Source organism: Perca fluviatilis, chromosome 21 (assembly GCF_010015445.1).
Source record: "Perca fluviatilis chromosome 21, GENO_Pfluv_1.0, whole genome shotgun sequence".
Lineage (NCBI taxonomy): Eukaryota > Metazoa > Chordata > Actinopteri > Perciformes > Percidae > Perca > Perca fluviatilis.
The window spans coordinates 13270814-13283673 of NC_053132.1; the positions used below are offsets into that span (position 1 = coordinate 13270814).

General features: G+C 43.2%; 1 protein-coding gene across 3 annotated transcripts in view; it reads right to left on the reverse strand.

The window, feature by feature from the left end:
- Positions 1-12860, reverse strand: part of LOC120550679 (adenosine kinase-like) — a 105897-nt gene that overhangs the window by 45288 nt on the left and 47749 nt on the right. The window lies entirely within an intron of this gene.

Sequence of the window (12860 nt, forward strand, 5' to 3'; positions counted from 1 at the left end):
ACATACTTTTACTTAAGTAACATTTTCAATGCAGGACTTTTACTTGTAACAGAGTATTTTCACAGTGTGGTATTAGTACTTTTACTTAAGTAAAGGATCTGAACACTTCTTCCACCATTGGTTGGTAGTGGGTTTTAATCTTGAGAGACCATTTGTTACAGAAGGAGGAAGAGGACCAGAGGGAAACTGCTGTATATCAAGAGGAACCATCCAGAACTGTGTTCCCTCCTGATATTCATTTGGTGAGGGAATATATTCCAAGTGCTATCACAGTTCCATAATATTACAGCACAGAAAGGACGTATAAACAGAAATCCCACACAGCATGTGTGTGTAACTGCTGATCGATCTTATATTACAATATGACCTCTTACTCATGCATACATTTGCTTGCAAAGAACTAAATTACCTTTGCAATTTGGGACACCTGGTGGTACTGGGTGCTGACAATAGTGAGCGATTGCGAGTTCGGCAGACTAAAAAAGGGGCTAAACCCAGGCGGGATGTCAGGATCAAACACCTCAGTTGAACCGGAAAGAGTTACCACAATGGTTCAATAGAGTGAGACTCTGAGAATAAAATAGAGCCCGAGAGAGAGAAGCAGGAAGAAAGAAAAAAATGCTTCCTGTAAAAACCAGCTAAGAATGATTTACTCACAAGGCTAAACATTAAAGAGTCTTCTCAGCCAGTCTTGTTTATATTTCCCAACGACGGGTGAGTAATATACATAGGACGTCTAGTTGAGATGCATCAATATTGTCTCCCCAACTGCACCTGCTACATAATTAATACACACACTGACATGACATGGATATGATATGACAAGGGTATCAGAGGCAAAGAGTTAGAAAAAGAGAGAGTGGATGCATTTTTCATGAACTGGAGAGCTCCCCAGCCAAAGTTCCAGACATGATGTTTCAGTTTCAGAGACGAAAAGGGGCACGGAGGGCAAGAGAGGCAAATATGTGGGTGTATGAAAACAAACCTGCAAAGTTGTATGGAACTGCACTTATACTAATATGTCCACATCTCTGATCACACATCCAGGTTGCCTTTGATCGGCCCTTGCCTCTCCCTCTTGGCTATCTGTTAGGGCTCCGCAAAACCGCAAATGTGATATAACATCCGCTCATCTTTTTACTTACACTGATGTCTCAACATCTGGTGGGCTGTGGCGTTACTGCAGCTGCTGAGACTTAACAAAAGTGAAGGCTGGATATCTTTAAGGGTAACGTTTTCCATTTCTTTCACCATTCCTCCTCAGATTGGTGAAGCTATAAATAGCCTCCATTTCTAGTTCTGTGGAGGAAAAAAACAACAACAACCCTCTCACAGGTGTAGAGAAGAATTCATTTTGCAGTGTATTTGGACAGGGCTGCTCTGCTCTGCCACTGGGAGAGGGGCCTTACAGGGGCCATTCCTCCTCATTCAGAGCCATTACCACCCCACTGTCACTGTCAGTCTGTCCTCTCACCCATCACAGAGCCCAGAGCAGCCCCACAGCCCATCTCAAACCTCACAACTAAATCACATTCTACGCACAAACGGCCGGGGCCATACAGCATCTACTGTATCTAATCTAATCTGTCCATCTCCTGTGTACACACACACACACACACACACACACACACACACACACACACACAATGTAAGTCTGTGGAAAGGCAGGCCAACATCTCCGCACCTGAATCATGTATATTTCCGCCGTGTGTAGTGAAACAAGAGTCGTTAATGCAAATCAGAAATCAGGATTTTCCTCCATAATTAGAGCTTTATCAGCTCATTAAGAAACAGGGAGGCATCGCTGAAATGAGCATGCAATATTCCTATTAAAACCGCTAAAGGAGAGAGCACTTAGAACATATCAACACAAGTCCTTGGGAGAGAGAGGGAAGCAGCTGTGATTGATAAGGTTACTATCTTGTCAGCAAAAAAAGAAAAACACCTTGGGGAAGCGGCAATTTAGCAGAGAACAGAGTGAATGTTCTCAGGTGGCCCTGGTGGCCATTTGTCTGCCCCTCAGTGTTATAATTCCCGATACAAGATGGCACATCTTATTAAAACTTTGACAGATTTATTATTACAGTTGTTTAACCTCTTTATAATCAAATCATGTTAGGGGTTCAAGGAGACTCTCTCCCACTGAATTACAATCATTGTAGCTTGATTTAAATTCTTACCCCATGCAGGCACATTTCCTGTTTATATCAGGCATCATTCAGAGTCAAGTGTACATGGGGGGGTGGGGTTCTTAAAAAAATAATAATATGAATCAGGCCACTTTTTGCACTTCAAGTCGTGTTTAAAAAACACAATAGAAAACTGCTTTTAACAGCTATTGTATTGTGTCAAAGCGAGATTATAGGGTACAAAGTTGGTATTTCACCCTTATCTGGTCCACTAAAACAGTCAAGCATTTGTGGTACAAATTGTACTGCTACCACTCATAGATATGACTGGCAGGACACAAATGTACTACTATTAAAGTGAGTGGGCAAAGCCGAATTAACCCCACAGTCGTGACAGACAGAGAGGGTGACATGCTGGCATATTGTGTTTCATGTACAGTAATTGCTGCAGCTCAAAGTACTCGTGGGTGAGATCGTAGCGTACAATATGACAATGATCGAAGCATGTCATTGGGCCTACAGGGAGAGGACTGTCATTAGCTACAGGACGTTGATGATTGAGTAACACTTTCTCACTGCTACAGACGAAAAACAACCGCAAACGCCTTCAGCAAAATCAATACAGTTTGAGCCGTCGGAATGCAAATAGCGACTATTCTGGCAGCATGACACAGGATGACGCACCATTGCTTATTCTTGCTCCATTCAATGTCATCATTAGCCTTTACAGTGTCAAATCCGCTCAATAAAGGGCATTATTTCCAAAAGGATAAGCGCTGCATTAATCCTTTTATGCTGCTTTCAGCAGGATGGAGTCTCCCATAGCTAATATTAAATGTGCTAGGTGTCAAGAGTGAGATGGCTAATCCTGATAACTCAGGATGTACAGTCAACTTTGCAGATGGCTATCTGCCCTGGACTAGCACTCCTAATAGGCGCAGGAACAGGATGTGCTTTTAAAGCTGCACTTCCCGAATGTCTTCTTCAAAGAAAACGATAATTTTCAACGGGGCTTTCTGAACTGAGAAGATAAGCCAGAGAACGGGGGAGGACAAAATAAAAATGATGCTCGCCTCAGAGAGGAAAAAAAGCTTCCTGATATAGTCCTAGCTCCCTCTTTAAAGCTGACACCTAGAACATACAGTTTATCAATTATACATGAAGCCAGAATCCATCTTCTGTTGGCAGCTTGTTTGGATCCGGCCCGAGCCCTCTCAGTGGTGAAATGTGTCTGGGAGCCCCCGTCCCTCCTGTCGCCTTTTTTTTCCAACTCGCAGCCTGTCCTTAAATCAATCCCTTTTTAGGCCTGAATTTATTTTTCCTGTAACAAATCTGTCTTGGCAAATGATGTCACATAAGCGGGGAGAATGACAGCCTGATGTCTATGCGGGGAACATCAACCTTGCTCCAGCAGCCTCCTCCCAAGGTGAGTAATCATGCTGAGGAGCGGTGCAGTGTGTGGATGCCAGCCAGAGTCCAAACAAACCCAGAGTCTGTTGCTCAAGATAAACAAACCAATTAGGGGAAAGGCATGTTATTCCTCAGTTGGTGGGATATTTGCTAGATGGAAAATAATCAATGCATTCTTATTTCCACGGGGTGAAGCCGAAAAGTCCTGAGCAGAATAAAATCTAGGCGGAGAGGGAGAGTAAAATTATTCATTAGAAAAAATAAATAATGGGACTAAACTAGCTACTAGTCATGTAATTAATCCATGCAGGCGCAGTGGAGAGAGGAGAGCACAGAGGGGAAGATTCATCATAGCTTTTCGCCCCTCGCTCCCAGGGATACATGCCCTTCTTGTGTGGATGAGTCAGCTTACATCTTCTGACAAATGTGAGCCAAGGGCTTTGTCAAAAGGAACCACAGTTATTGTTTTGATTGGTTCCCCCTTGTTATGTTGGGAGCGCAAAATGCTTTCAAATGTGATTGTGCCACTGCATCTGAAAATAAGGCACGCACATACAGAACATCAAAAAGGAAGATGTCTGCTTTTTATTTACCCGAGGACAATCATTTGGCACTTCGACGCTCTCCCTGGCCTCTCCTCCACACTGGAACAAGCAGCCCTATCAGTAATTGCAGAGAGCGGCCCTGCTGGCCAGCCAAAGCATTAGACGACTGGGCTCATGGTGCATGACATTCAAGCTGGCCAATAAGGACAGACATGCTAATCAAAGTGGCTCTGGCCTCGCCATCACAGTGCGACTGGAGGACTTTGCCTAGTCGGGGCGGATGTGCAGCTGCTCTGGCTGCATTTCCACTCTGCCACCTCAGGGCCTGGGCACCAGGCTAACCACTGGCACAAGGGTTTAGATGCCAGGGAAGAAAAAAATGGCGGAGGCTAAAAACGCCACACATGAAAAATAAATCACAGCCAGCTTGTTAGCATGGATAGGAGAGAGGGACAGAGGAAGAGAGAGAGAGAGACAGAGAGGGTTAAAAAACTGGGTTAAGAGATTTAATGTGCTGCTGAAAATCTGACACTTGCCAGAGGTCCACATGTTCCACCAGAGCAATGGCAGCCCTGCCGGCTAAGACTCTATAAAGCCTCCAAAAGCTGCTTACAATATACACTTGAGAAACAATAGATAAGGTCAGAGTACTAGCCTATGTATGAGTGGGACCATGTATGAAAAATAAACACCACTGCATGTGCTAACCCCAGACATGCTTACTGAAACACAGGCAAAAAGCAGTTTGATGCTGTAGTGAAACCATTTGTCGATTAATCAGAACTTGTCAAGCAAATGTCCCGCACATATCCTGGATCCAGCCTCTGAAATTCAGGGTTTTGCTGCTATTTATATATACTGTACTGCATATATAATTGTAAACTGAATATGTCAAAATGCTCTCTAAAGTTTTAATCATTTAGCATTTTGGGAGATACATTCAAATGCTGTCTTGCCAAGACTTGGATGAGAACATTGATACCACACTCATATCTGTCCATTGAATATACAGCTATGGCCAGGAGATGGTTAGCTCAGCTTTGCATAAAGACTGAGAGCAGGGGGAAACCGCTAGCTCGGCTCTGTCAAAAGGTAAAACAAAATCTGTCTACCAGCATGTCTGAAGTTCCCTAATTGACACATTAAATGTTGTTTGTTTAATTCGTATGAAAACCTAATTGTTGGTGGGCGCAGTGGGAGTGTTCTCATCATGAAGAAGAAGTCACTGCTCCCGGCCAAGAAATAATCCTACATGTAACACCCTAAAACAACACAACGGACAGAGGAGAAACTCGTGTATCAGTATGCATAGAATGGCAATTGCAAAAAAAAAATGCCGGCCATTAATAGTATGAAAATTGAGGTGTGATATAATGGAAATCTTGAGGATTATAACTTAAATGAATGAATTATCAAATCATTACAAAATATTATATTATCCTCAGAAGTCATTAGTCTCTTTTAAAAAGGAAGAGAGAAAAAAAAATTACTGGCAGTTTAAAATGGATCAAGGCCAAACTGGCAGAAGGAAGATATGCGCAGGCTTATTACAGACCATAAACAAATACAGCGACATAAAAGGGAAAAATTAAACCTTGCAGAAGGAAACAATTCTCAAAGAACAGTGTCCAGCATCTGCTGCACAGAGATGCACATCTGTGGTGATTTTTTTCAAGGCCGCTTTCGGAAACTGTCATGCTGACCCGAGTGCTGCGGATGGTTTGTGATGAGGAGAATATTCAAGTAATATTTATTCAGTTGAGGCTTCATGCTGCAGTGTTATAATATAGCAGTGTCTGACACTTAAATCTACTTACTATCTTTGCCCAGGAGACACACTATCCTAAAGCGTCTGCGGTTTCATCATGTGAATCTTAATCAGATACTTAGCCAGTAGAGCAGGTTTTTACTCTCCCTGGTGAGAGTATCAACACATGGCCATCAGGCACAATTCACGGCCGCAAAGTGGCTATTTATTTTCTGCTCAGCATTACTTGACAAATAATTACTCAGTCTATTCAATTAAGCCATGGAACTCACACAAATGGCCACAACATCCCAGTGTAGGACTGAAACATTATTCTACGTTTCACAACTTGGTCTCATGAATAAAAAGGCACGCACACACACACACACACACACACACACACACACACACACACACACACACACACACACACACACACACACACACACACACACACACACACACACAGAGAGCTAGTGCAGACGGAGCAAAGGGACAAGGTGATGGAAAGTAGAAATATCATTAAGTCTGAACTATTTCATCCCTTTTACAGCAAGGCAGAGGAAAACAGACTTGTTGCCGGTGGAGCAGATGCACACAGTAATCCGGGGTGAAAGGACATGGTGTTTTCCCTGCTGAAGAAGAAAAACTGTTTCTACAAGGTAACGTGGGTGTACAAGGAGAGAGTCACTGCATGCTGGTAGAGTAATATGGACTACAGCCTGGAAGTCTGCCAGAGTCCAAAAATGTGGCCCCCTCAAGAGGCAATTACTCAAGAAACAGTGGATTAAAGCGTTTTTTGTTTTTTTTTCACTGTTGTTCAAATTAGGATGCTAGAAATAAAGACTCCCAAAATAAAACCAGCACAGCCCTGCCAACTTTTAAGTATTTCCACACACATTTCTTACAAATAAATAAATAAATAAATAAAAATAAATCACACAAATCTAAACCAAAATAGATGCCATTCAGTGTGATGAGAACTTTTCCTCCATAATAACAAAATGAGATGAACCTTGACATCCTGTAAACTTTCTCCACAACCATTTTCAAACATATTTGCTTTTGCTAAAGCTTACTGTGTTTATGTTGTAGTTGAATACATAAATTGAACAATTGACAGTGGGGTGAAGAACTAAGTACATTTACTAAAGTACCGGACAGTTCAATTTTGTACTTTGTAGTTTACGTCCGTATTTCAATTTTACACTACTTTATACTTTATACTACTCCACTGCGTTTCAAATATTTTACTTTTTACTCCACTGCCCTTCTCTGACAGCTATTATGAGTTACCTTTTAGATTAAGATTTTACATAAAGCATTTGATCGTCTTATAAATATATGATGCATTGTTCCAGAGTACCAACAGTTTATAATCTAGTTAAAGTTAGCTACATCTTGACCAGCGACATTAAAGTGCCCATATTATGAAAAAATCACTTTTTCTGGGATTTGGGGTGTTCTTTTGTGTCTCTGGTGCTTCCACACACATACAAACTTTGAAAAAAATCCATCCATGCTGTTTTGAGTGAGATACAGGTTTCTGAATGTGTCCTGCCTTCAGTCTCCTAGTGAGCTGTTCAAAATCGGCTCGGAATGAGACGTCACAGTCCGAAATGAGCTGGCTAACCACAACCGTTAGCTCGTTAGCATGCTAATGCTAAAGCTAGCATGCTACGTCGTTCTCAATAGCAAAGCACTGCTACAACACACACAAGTTCACCATAATCTACAAAAGAACTACTTACATGTGCGCCCTCATTTAGAAGTCTCCCAGCTAATCCTGCCTTGTAACTGACCAAAGTTGGAGAAACAGGCTTTCTTTTACTGTCTCTAGAGTTAGCTAGCTGACATGATCTACATCTGAACTACTAAGCATGTGCGAGTGCAATCAAAGATAGTACAGAAGAAGAAGATGAAAAGAGGTCTCACTCTGTAGCTAAAACAGAAACCAGGTGAAAAGAGGATCTGGCAGTGAGAGAGAGCTGTGCAGTACAACAAAAATATGGTGTTTTTTGAAAATTAAACCATGTAAACCTATTCTGGTACAACCTTAAAATACAGTTATGAACCTGAAAATGAGCATAATATGGGCGCTTTAAAAAAGCAGTAATAATAATCCAGTAATCTAATGCCTTTATAATAATATAACAATCTGCATAACAAGTACTGTTACATTTTAAATACTTACTTAAAGTTAAAGCTATTATGTGTAGGATTCGGAAATTTCTGACTTTGGTGCCTCCCAGTGGTTGTATTAAAGACGCTGTGGGACACAGTTCAAAATGAATGAACTAAAACAACACAAACTGCACCAATTTGACTCCTGAGCTGTGTTCGAAATCCCTCCCTTCTTTCCTCATTATATAATGGACACTTAATAGTTTACTTTAAAAGTACACTTTAGAGTAAAACATTTGTGACATCATCATTTTACATCAAACCGAATAATCACTGAGCTGTTGAGTCATACCATTTATAATTTTATCTATAAAATGGGATGCATTGCATTGTGGGATTATTAGCAAAAAGTGGTTTGAATGCTATGGACAATACTTTATAGTGCATTCATTTCACACAATAAAATGACAGTACATATAGTGCGTGTAGTAAATACAAAGTGATTTCAGAACAGCTTAGGACTGTGGTTTTTCTATTAACATAAACAGATGCAATAGTATGTTTAGAATGCAATACTTAAGCAAAACATCTGAAATCTTCTTCCCCCTCTGACATGAAGAAGTAAAACCAAATCAGGAGTAAGGATAATTGTAAACAACCTAAATAAATCCCACAGACGAGTGTAAGCCACAGGATATCTGTGCAGCCAGCATCGTTTGGCCTCTCCACCCTAATTTACCATGCTCCGCCCACTCAGGCCTGTGGAGCTGTCTGATCCTCCAGCAGAGCTGGGCCAGCCCATACGTCCCACTGGCACGGGACGCCCCGCCAAGAGCCAATCACAAAACCTGCACTCCTGACAGCTCATTACCACTCAATTAGGCAGGTGCACCTCCACGCACAGCCTTCTGACAAATACAGCCCTCCCAGATGCATGTTTAACATTCGACAGAATTATATAGTGACAGCAAACCCTAAACGCCTCACCCTTATCACTTGATTGCCTCAAGATTTAAATCCTATAATTGGCCCAGGCCAGCGGGAGAGAAAAAAAAGCCAATAAATATGATGCAGTCGGCTTGTAATTGAACAATTATGAATTCATATTCATAAGATGCTTGCTGGCAATTACAAAATGCCATCTGATTAGACACAATTTGAAATGACATTGTGCCATGCTAAAGACACTGTGGTGTCAGCCTAATAAAGAGAATACACATCATAGCAGTTGCTCGCTCACCAACATGACCCTCCAGAGATGGGAGACATGCTGACACAGTGGCTTGGCCGGTGACGGACGGGACTTGGCACCCATCGCTCTTTGTCCCCTAAACCTACTGCTCACACTCACTCGCATGGAAAAATAACACCACCAAGGCTCGACTTTCAAATTTTAACACCACTGGGCACAGATTGTGCACATAACAAAACACAAGCAAGGCGAAAAAATGTTGATCCCTTGAGAACAGATTCTAATCAAGATGAAATGATTTACAAATCTATTTAATAAGGCTTGCCAGAAGTCAAACTTGGCATGTAAATGCGGTGGGGATTAAATTTCATCGGCAACCAAGACTGTAACTGATCGCCTGCAGACAAAGGGGGAGCCTGCCAGTTTTTTTCTCCCCCCTCCACCTCTCTTCCCTATCTCCCTCCCTCTTTCTCTCCACTGCCTGCATTTTGCCTCGTGATCCCTCCCTGGCTATGTGGAAGGACAGGGGCAGTGCAGAGTGGTGCAGTACAGAGAGAAGAGGAAAGAGAAAAGACAGAAAAGGAAAGGGTGGAAGGAGGGAGGAGATGGAGACAGAGGAAGGGAGAATTATTGGAGATAAAGTGCAGTGGTGTAAGGGAGAGTAGAAGGAGAGCGGAGGATAGAAAAGGATAGAGGAAGAGAGGGAGAGGAAACTCAAGGTCAGCGTGAGGACAGTTTGGTCCTCTGAGTTGGACAGAGACACAGCCGCAGTCACCTCTGTGCTAATCAGCCCTTCGGCTGGCTGATGAGATGTCAGTTAGTTGTGTGTAGGAAAAACCTCTCTCTTCGCTTTTTTGGCTGCAAATTGCAGGGGCTGGTGGGGCAGAGTAACAATGTGTGTGTATATATGTGTGTATGTGTGCCACTCCAGAGTGTAAGCAGGCTGACGTGCTGCTTGTGGTGCCAATATTGCGCTTTTTTTTCTGCTTTTGCCCTCCCTTTCGCCTCTTTTTCTTGCATATTATGCTACGGTGACTGACGCTGAACTCAGCTTTCCCCTGCAGTGAGGGCAAAAATACAACTGCCAATTAATGCTATATGCAGTGTGCCAGTGTTAACAGTGTGAGGCATTCTACTTCAAGTTGCTGCGCTGTGTGAGAAAAAAAAAATGGTTGGCTAGCTGTTTTCCTCAGGCGAGGCTAAACCTCTCGCAGGCTAATGGGGATAGCGCTATTAGCTGAAGGCGTAAACGAACAGCATCCACAGCTGTGATCAGGTTTGTGACCTAGCAGCACTGCAGCTTGTGTCTCATTGGGTGAGTTTTGTGTATCAGGCCAGTTGGCAGAGGCGAGTGTCTCCTCCGTCTATCCTTGGGTTATTTCTGACCATCTGTGCCCAGTCATTAACAGGCCTTTTCACAGTCAATTGTCTTGTTCGTCTCCCCTCTTCTTCATATCGGTTACTTGCTCCGTGCAAGACCATGATATGGGCCGAGCACTTTCCTGAATGTAAATAGCATAAGTTAGGAGAGGCCATTTTATTAGACGAGGCTAAGGAGAGCTGTGGAGCCATAGGTTAATTCAAAGTGACATCTTGGAGGATGCATCAAGCAGTGGAGATCAAATTACAGGGCAAAGCGCTCAGTGGTAAGAAAAACAAGCCAGTGGTATGCTGCAGAATGTGTGCGTGCATGCTGTGTGTGTTTAGCAGCAAGTGTATGTGTGTCTGAGAGACTGGAGAAAGAGAGGGGGGGGGGAGGCAAAGGAGACAGCAAAAGGAGAGGAGGAGGAGGAGGAGGGTGTCCATAGAGGGCCAAGGGGGATGGGGATGGAAGGAATGAGGGAGTGAAGGGAAGGAGAAGAGGCTAACTGGGCCAGCACGCACACATCACCCCCACCAATTAGAGTCACTCATCTCTCCTTCACACAATACATCACCCTCCATTTCTGATGTTTACAATCGTCGGGGAAAGAAATAACTGTAAACATCACTGCAGCAGCGATGGCATTCAACAAAAAAAGAGAGATATCCTCTGCCTGAAATGCATTTAGCCATTCCTTCTTCCCCCTCACGCCTTTGTTATTGGTCTTTGTGCAACGATTTGCCTAAGGACCCAGATTTCCTAGCAACAGCCTGCCACCAAACATTTGGCAGGAGTTCAACATTCTCTCTCTCTTTTTGAGAAATGGCAGTGCTGCCTCCCTGCTCTGCGTCTGCCACCAGTCCTGCTGCTGCTGATGCCGCCGCCGCTGTTGGATGAGCCAGACTGGCTGCAAGAGCCCTCTAATAATTCTGTTTTCATCCAATCACACCACATAGTAGCAGGCACCTTGAGAGCCTCTGCCAGGAATCATCAATCACCTCTTTAACACACATGCTCCAACAAACACAGACGCACGTGCGAGCAAATAACATGCTAACATACACACATGCACGCGTTTCGGTAATTACATCTACAGATTAGATTGTACAAGACTGCGTATACCACCCAGCAGTTGTTTAATGAAAATCAACAAAGCACATTAATACACAGCAGAGGTTGGTACAGTGAGACAGAGAAAGAGGGAGAAAATGTACAATCTGGCTGTAAATTGGGTAAATACATCTGAGTGCTCTTGACAAGGTTAATGGAGAGAGGAGGCCTTAGTGAACACCGGTCTAGACACGCCACACAGTATTAAGTGGGAATTGCTGTGGCAGTGTATCTGGCTAAGTACTGTAGAAGTGCCAATGGGACCCTAATAAACCCGAGTGATCCCCCTGTTTTGACAAAGAGGCCCAGGAGGGACGCTGAAAACGACGTTTGAGATTCCAAGCACTGACAAAACACCCATTTGTGGCCCTTCTATCCCCTCTCAAATCCCACGGAAGCTTTCCCTGCGCACAAGACTGTCGGATGTGGGCAAAACCCAACTGCCAATTTTGCAGAGGATGTGCCGTGTTTGCTAATGCGAAGCAGAGGCTAAAAATGAGACCACACAAACTCTGGAGGATGGACTGACTGATCTGCTTTCTGGCACAAGCACGGACGGCTTGTTTTTGTTTTTTTGTGTGTGTGTGTGTGTGTGTGTGTGTGTGGGGGTGGGGGGGGGTAATTATGAAACCTTCCTCATTATTAGACTACAGTACACTCATGTTTAGAGGGCTTGTGGGCAACAGGAGGACCATTGTGAATTTCACTTGGGACAATATGCCAAGGAGTATGTTGATGGCTTGGCTGTAATGCTGATTTATGCTGATAATGAACTGCTTAAAGACGTGGAATGCAGTGCAATTTCAGAGCTATCATCTTGACTCGAGATCAGAGAAAATGTTGATCTCCCAGAATTAAATGTAATCCCAAACAGTGAAACATGAGCATGGCAGGCCATCCTACTCCAGAAGCTGTAAGTGAAGACATTACCTCAGTGGTGCAGCTTGAGTGTGTGTTTGAATGTCTAAGCGCACATCTGTCCTGCTCAATCTGTGTGTGTGTGTGTGTGTGTGTGTGTTTTTGTCTGTAGGGGGAAGATTGTGTAGGAGGGGGTAAAGCCGAATGAACTTGAATAATCAATTTTCACACTTTCACAGCACCTGTTGGCTTGTCTTCACATAGAAAGAAATGAATGAATGCATTACATGAAGAACAATTTCACACTGTGCTGCAGTTTCGTGCACAAAGACAAGGGGGAAATGGGGAGAACGGAGCTGTATTGTCTCAATAGGTAACATAG